The sequence below is a fragment of the Theobroma cacao genome, chromosome 5, assembly GCF_000208745.1.
Source record: "Theobroma cacao cultivar B97-61/B2 chromosome 5, Criollo_cocoa_genome_V2, whole genome shotgun sequence".
Lineage (NCBI taxonomy): Eukaryota > Viridiplantae > Streptophyta > Magnoliopsida > Malvales > Malvaceae > Theobroma > Theobroma cacao.
Window position 1 is genome coordinate 26,985,993 of NC_030854.1, and position 8,515 is coordinate 26,994,507.

Consider the following 8,515-nt stretch of genomic DNA (forward strand, 5'->3'; position numbering starts at 1 on the left):
GCCAGATTAGAGCCTGAACTTATGTTTTAATTTCAATTGACATAGGGATATAGTGTTTTGGTTAAAATAGATATTTTTATAAGATGAGTCGGGAGACCCTTATAAATAATTTAGGAATCTAGGTTAGCAATTCAACCCATTGAAATAAGTTAAGCAAGAGAGGTAAGATTTAGATGAAGTGTGAGAGATATTGTGATCGTAGGCTTGTTTGATTTGATATTTTCTCAAGTTATTATTATTTTGATTTTTCTTGTTGGTTTAAATTTTAGTTAATTAGTTTTAATTAATCAATTAATTTTGAGTGTTTGGATAAGATTAATTTGTTCTAATTTTAATAGTTAGTAAAATTTTAGATCAATTCCCTGTGGGATCGATGCTCTGGTTGCTTATATACTATCTATTCGATATGAATACTTACGTAGTAGGATTTTAACTGACACTATTTTAACTAGTTCGCCCACGTTTTGAATGAGTGGTTTTCCTGTCCTTCCGATAGTTAAATCCATTTTTTGTATTACGTGATGAAGGCATTGCTTGACTGGTTTTTGTACATTATGTGCCTAGTTGACAAGGCATTGCATTACTAGTTGGTAAGCATTACTTAAATCAAGCATCGCGTGACTGGTATTTAAAAAGCGTGGAAAGTAATTTGGATGAAAACCTATCAATTTATAACCCTAACTATTGATAAATGAACACCCGTTAACTTTGAAAATCAAGAAGTCCCGTAAAGCATGGGAATTTTTGTTTGGCATTATGTGATTAGTTGTTCTAGCATTGCCTTATAAGTAGATAGATTCGTCGCAAGAACTGCATTTCAAATTTTAAAGTAGATTAGGCAAAAAAAATAGTCATCAACATTTAAATTAAGGCACCTTAATATAACATTTCTTACCTTGATCACTCTAGTTGACAGTAGGAACACCAGAAATAGGAGGCTGAACCATATCAATTAATCACTGTTCACCTATTTGTGCGGACCATGGCTCACTTTCTAAGCCAGCCATTCCATGCTACTCTGGAGCAAGGAATGCATAATCAGGAGCAATAGCTTCTTCCTCTTCCTGCTGTTTAGCTTCCTCAGGCTGCTTGTAGAAAAACAGGTCCACCTATAAACAATGTCAAGTATGAGAACAAGTAAGCAGAACACATCCAACTCATATCAGCAACATGATGGTCTTTCTCTTTTACCATCACATCCCACTTCTATCTAAAAGCAATTGTACCATGCATTTAGACAACCATCCTTGCTAACAACCAGAAAAAACAGCTAATGTTGTGTTTTCCTTTATTATTAGCAAGAATACTAATGTCAACATATCGCATCGGTGAATTAGTATCATAGAAAGCAATGTTTGGAATGTTTCCAATAGCCGCTTCTTTGATAGGCTGCAGATAATATACTTAAATTTTAGCTCATCTGAAACCATCACTGCAAATTAAAACTCAATAAAACTCAACTCAACAGTAAAGAACTAATTACTTGGTGGCCAACCCTAAGATCTATAAGGATAAGAAGGCGAGGCTCATTGAAAGAAGTCTACAGCTGGTTAATAAATGTACCAAGAGTGTGTCTTCCAATAATTGCGTGACTCCATACGTTCACATAGCGTGACCTTGTTTTAAGCATTGCATGAATAGTTGTTATGTATAGCGATACTTCCTGAATATAGTGACTGGTTTTAAGGCTTAATAAGGCATTACGTGAAACCACAACCTGAATTGCATTGCGTGCCTCCATATGCAGCATTGCATTATATTCAACAATATCACACATCCTGCATTGCATTATATTTGACTCTTTAAATTTATAAAACCAAGCTTGTTGGCTTCTTGCTATGATTGGAAAGCTATATCAAAAGTAGTTTGTACAATTGAATTTTACCCAACCAAGCCAAGTTTCTTCTTAACAATCTTGTTCCATGTTTGAAGCCGTAGTAAACTAGGACAAAAAAAACAAAATGAAGTAGTATGATTTCCCTTGAAAGGTATGCTATTTTAATTGATAGGTACGCAAAAGTTTTCCCATCTTTTCACAGACTCTAAACACTTGTAGCTTGTTCTTTAGACCCATTGATTGCACTGAATACTTGAAATCTCTCTCTCACATGTTCAGCTTACAATCACTAGGACTATGACAGAATTTATAAATTAAGGAATCTATATTGTAAACTCTGATACCCGATCAAGTCATTTCTCATTTCACTTTCTTTTTATTTGTTAACCAAGTGATCAATAGGCCTTAATATTTCTTTACAACCTTGAAAATAAATATTACTTTGATGATTTTACTAAGTATGATAAAATGTATTTAAGCTATCAATTAGATCTATTCAAGCTTGATATTCTTCATAATCAGGCTATGAAAAATGTATCTACACTTTCTGAGCTATCTCAACTGTTAGAAAAGAAAAGAATATCAAAAGCTTACTTCCTTATTGACAGATTGATCCGGCTTGTCTTGGTTCTTCCAATTTCCACTATAATTTTTACCCCATGAAAGCTCTTATGATTTTATTTTCTGTCGCGACCCAAATCCAAGGGTTCGTGATCGGTACGCACAAGCCAGGTAGGTAAACCCACAAAACTCGAGGAAGCCTTTATAATTAAATCTTGATAAACATATATCATAATCATAAAGCTTCATGGCCAACATCCTTTCATTAAAACATAAATCTTTTAGCATTCAACATTCGCCCCTCGGCTCATAATAACATTCAGGCCTTCAACATAACGTGCACGTAGCCATACATTGGCTAGTTCATCTAGTCATTTAGCATCTCATTACATAACATAAGGCAACTTCGTGCTGACATATTTCCTTTATGACATACTTTGTCTACATTGTGGAAGTGTACATAACTATGACTTAAACTGTGATGCAACAGTGTCCATCAACAAAAAAAAAACCTACCAACTGTCAAAATCGCGTATCTGTCTAATTGACAATGCTAGCCACCATTCCTTCCTGTCTATTTATCTACACAATACAACTAAAATAGGTGAGTCACACTACTACACAGTGAGTGGGAGCATAAAACAGTTGTAAATGTGCAAGGATAGTTGCTACACATATCCTATAATTATGCATGCATCTCATACATCATAATACATATACATATAAGACAAGTCAATCGTCAGTTGTTGAACATAGTCTATCATAGCATAGCAGTCATACTACGCTGCATATCTCTAGCTTTTAACATATTAAGGTGGTATAATCATCCTCACCTTACTCGTGCAACATCATTAGTAACATAACCATTTATCAATATAATCTACTGTATGAACCGACCCACCACATGGCCGTCTACATACATGGCTTACCATGGATACCTTAAAGTGCTCATCTCAATGCTAAAGCAAAAGCTTCTCAAACATGCAACACATCATAATCATATATCAATTACATATGGCTCTGACCTCAAGCTTTTGCATTAGTCATCATTTTATAACATTATATAACATATTTTATATTTCAAAACCTAAGGCACGCCACTAGGTAGTCGTCAAATCATCATGTTATAGAGTGGTCTTCCCCTAGACATTAGAAAATCACTCATGGTGGCCAGCCGATGGAGATACAAATCACGCCCAGTGCTAAAGCAACTGAAGGAATATCAAAGTCATTGTCGAGAGTGATCTCTCCACAAACGGCATCACAATCCTCATCTGAGACAATATCCCAACGGATGGCATCACCCAGAGTATTCTTTACAAGTGGCATCACAATCATCATCCAGAGTAATCTCCTAACTGATGGCATCGTACACAATAAGTGGGATTTTAACCATTACCCTTATTTACCATCGTCCCTATGGCACGAACATAATCATCATCGCACAACAAGCAAGAATCATAGGCAGGACAAAACCACCATCCTTGTAGGCATCATAATCATCATCGCACAGTAGGCAGGAATCACAGTGTGAGATCTTGACCTCTAGAAATCGATAACTAGAAGTAGACGCGATAACACGGACTAGGGGTAATTTCGTCATTTCTCTTTGTGAGCCCCTAAAAGTAAGTTTTAAAAAATATTAAGCCCTAAGTAGGCCTAAGGCATAAATGAATGATGAAAATATGGGTAAAATGACAAAGGAAAAGAAAATGATGATGATTTCCATGGTAGGGGCAAAATAGTCATTTTTCACCTTGGGTCAAAATTTTTAAGTTTTCGTGAGCTCGAGCATTTCTAGACCCTTATAGACCTTGTCTCAGTGTCAAAAAAGTAAAAAGATTGTATAAAGGCAATGGAAAGACAAAATGACTTTGTTAAGGGCATTTTGGTAATTTCATGAGAAATGGATAAACATAAAGCATAAATATCTAAGTTTCTAGGAGGTTTTTCAAATTTTCCAGCACTTCATCTTCTTCTTCTTCCTTTCCATTNGGTTCTTCAAATTTCCAGCACTTCTTCTTCTTCTTCTTCCTTTCCCATGTTTTTGCACCCCCTCCATGGAAGCTTGCTTTGAAACTTCCATATATTTCCTCAAGTTAACCCTAATTTTCATGTTTTTGTGCACCCTTTCACAAAGTTCTTTGTTCTCTTTTACTTTTTCACCATAAAACTCTCAAAAATCTTTCCTTATTATACTCTCTCACTAGCTGGACGTTCTAAAGAGAGAGAGAGAGAGACTATCCACATTTGTTTGGAAGCTATTGGAAGAGAATTAAGCTTCAAAGAAACCCTAAGGTGAGTGATGAACTAGGCTTGGTTTTAAGTTGTTGATAATGGCTAGTAATTGGGATTATGAGTTGTTTTATTGTTGAGGTTGTTTATTCATTTTTAGTGTGATTAGAGTAGTGCAAGAAATAGCCATTTGATATAGTTTGAAGCCAATTAGGAATGACTAGTAGAACTTGAATTAGAAACTAGCCTTTGGAGTGATATTAATGTAAATTGGATTGGTTGTGATATTTTTGTGCGTGATAGGTTCCAAAGATGCCCCACAGCCCATTTGAACCATTAGTGGAGGTTAGAGTCGATTAGAGCTTCAACGAAATACTGGTGAGTGGACTTGCATTTCAAACTTGTTTTGGGAATGTGACTATGTTTGCACAAGATATTTGAATGATTTTGTTCAACTTTTCTTTGCAAATGTGTGCTAGGGAACAAGCCTTGAGTAAATGTTTTTGATATTGTGAAATGTGAGATGTGTATAAGGATGAATCCGTATGCTTTATATTATGTTGGTATGTATGTATATATCTTATGAATATGTGCTGTGTATTGATGAATGATGTTGAGTGGTGATGTTGAAGTGTGCGAGTAGGGAGTGCACACATGATGATGATAGAGTGTGCGAGTAGGGAGTGCACACATGATGATGATGCATGTATATGTAATTGTATATGTTATGGACAGCTCATGAATATGGTTTATGGATGTAATGCATTTGAGATCTTGCATGTTGAACTTTGGAAATTTCTAAGCATGTTTGAGTTGAGCTTGTCTTTGTAGCTAAATGGCCTATACTTGAGAGAATCAAAAGTTGTTGTTGGTGTCCTGTTCTCGCTATGGCGAGATTCATTCTCGCTGCAGCAAGAAACTCTTGGGTTTTGAGAGGTGTGTCTGACCTGGTTCTTGTTGCAGCGAAAAGTTACTGGAGCTTCTCGCTGCAGCGAGAAACATTCTATTTTGGCCATTTAAATTTTACTGATTCTCACTGCAACGAGAAAGTTTCTGTCTGGTATGCTATCTTGCTGGTTTCGACCATATTTTTTCATTTCATTTATACCATAGTTGATCATGGACTCCCAACATTTAGAGGTTTGTTTAATTAAGTTTGAAATGAGGAAGTTGAGATAGAAACCCTCGACCAATTGAGAAACCCTTGTCTAACTAATAACTTGAGTCCAAATGTCGCTGTAGTAAAAATTCATTCTCGCTGCAGCGAGAATGCTTTTCCGATGCAGTGAGGACCCGTCGTTTCATTTGACCAGCTTGTATATCACTAAAGCTTTCATTCCTCAAATTTTTTGTTATGTATGGAATCATCATTATCAAATGATTTACCATTTAAGGGTTTAACGAAGGGTTTTAATAATAATGAGACTAAATTGTATTGTTTTGAAAAATGAATGCATCATGATTTCGTTAAACATTCCTTTTTGTTTGCTTGTTCCTTTCTTGTTCACTCACTAGGTTTATACTCACCGTTTTCAACTTCATATTTTCATATCAGGAGGCAGTCGGTAATTAGGTCGAGTTAACCTCGTAGATTCGACTATTGGTAGGTGTCTCGACATTCAGTAGCTGTACTTTTGCCCGAGTCTCTCCGTTGAAAGTCGAGTACTCTTTTGTTGTGTATAGACAAACCGATGTAAATTATTACATTATATGTTTAGACCATTTATGTACACTTTGATTAGTATGCCACTATGAGTTGGCAATATTTAGTATTATTTTGATTCAAAGTTATGAAATGTGACTTAGCAACTTTTGATGAAGTAATGAACAGGTCCTATTAATAGGCTTGTTTGGGCTTAGTGGACTACGTTCACTGGGACCATGCATCGGTCATGGCCCAAAATTTGGGTCGTGACACACAGGCAGGACAAAACCACCATCCTTGTTTACCACCATCCTTACCGACATCATACATAATCACAAGGATATGGGCACACTCAACCTCATAATATCCATCGTTCAAAATTCCTCTATGGACAGAACATGCATAATCAACGTCATAACATCGTCCGGAATCATCCATGTACGGAACATATTCCTCAACACAATTATAATTCATCATACTAGTCATCATGACATATTTAATCATTCGTAATCATGCCTTATTTCTAATCTCAAGAACATAATCATTGGCACGTAAATTACTTAGCCCAAGACAATCCTTCTAAGTGATTCACATCATTCTCAGAGCATTCACTAGTCTAGACATAGCATTTATAGACATATTCATCATGTACACATTCACATTGACACCATTAGCCTAGGCATAATCCTTCTAGGCATATCACATCATTCTCACATATTTTCTAGTCTAGGAATTCTTCCTTTAGACATGCTTAAAGCTCATACATAACATACATTATGCATTATCATTATTAAAGCGTATATGCACCCTAGTTATTATGCTTCTATGCATAAAATTTTTCCATTCACCTTGACATTTTGGGTGTTTTTCTATCCACACTTTGCACACTTCAGCTCAACAACTCAATATTTGCAAATGGGCAAAATCCTTACTCCCAATAGTCATCTAGCATTAATATTTACATCATAACTCTAAATTTCACAGCCAAATCTTGGCTTTTAGATTATTTTCAACTTTTCTAAAAATAGAAAAATCTTTAACAATCTCAACAAATAAGCTCAAATTCTTTATCAATAAGCTAAACCCATACCTTAGAAGTTGGGTTGCACAATTATTTACCCCAAATATACAACCAACTCAAGAGAGCAATTTTTCCACCAAACCTGCATCAATTTGAATCTACGTCATCAACCGTTCAAATGAAAAATAAACTGATCAAAGTTCTCAATCTTACCTCTAAAAGCATTCCCTAGCTCCATATTTACTCTAACCAACTCCAAGTGCTTCAAAAATTCATTCTTGAAATCTAAGGTTTGGTTTTAGAGAGAGAAAGTGAAAATCTTCTACCGAGCCTTTTTAGAGTTAAATCTCTCACTTCTAACACTCAAAATCCTTGATTTGTTGCTGAAGATTTATGGGTTTGAAAGGTGTCAGAGTTAGCAAAAAATGAGTGCAAAAATGTGGTCTAGAGAGAAAATGAAGAAATTCCCATTTGAGGGCTTTTAAACCCAATTTAATTTGATCTGGTAACTTAGGATCGACTATGGGAGCTTGGTATTCGATCCTAGACTAGATTGTTTACCCTAAGTCCCATTTCTTGCCCTAAGATCGACTACAAGGGTTCTAAACTTGATCTTAGGCCGTTGCAATTATTTACACCTAAACCTTACTCCATAAATTAGATCTAATCGAATCCTTAGGTCCAAATTCGTAAAAATTGGTTCTTTTGAAACCTAAACTCATTCCAAATCTTCCCTACAACCTCCAATCATTCATATTTCACCTAAAATCAATATACAAATCCATCATGCACACCAACTCTCATTCATGCTCTATGTCACATAGCATATCAATTAACATGGCATAATTCGCATACATATCATACTCATCTTAGTGCCAAGCATATGCATAATATTATTTTGAGCCTTCACATCCTTATGTATCATATTGCTCTATGGACATAAGGATACCCTTAAGCTCTCAAACATCTACACCAAAGATTCAATTTAATTCATCAATTGGCTTGGTTCACTTTACATAGTTCATATAAAAAATCCGGGGTGTTACATTTTCTTAGTTACAATGATAAAAAAAATTATAAACATCTATTACGCATTTGATGATCCCACAATATTATTTTGAGGCTTACATCTTGATAGGGAAGTTGTTAGACATCAGAGTATCCTCTCTAGACTGAGTTAAACTTCAGTTGAAATAGTAGTGTTCAAGTCAAAACT

General features: G+C 35.4%; 1 pseudogene; it reads right to left on the reverse strand.

The window, feature by feature from the left end:
• On the reverse strand, window positions 902–1,777 carry LOC18598952 (annotated as a pseudogene).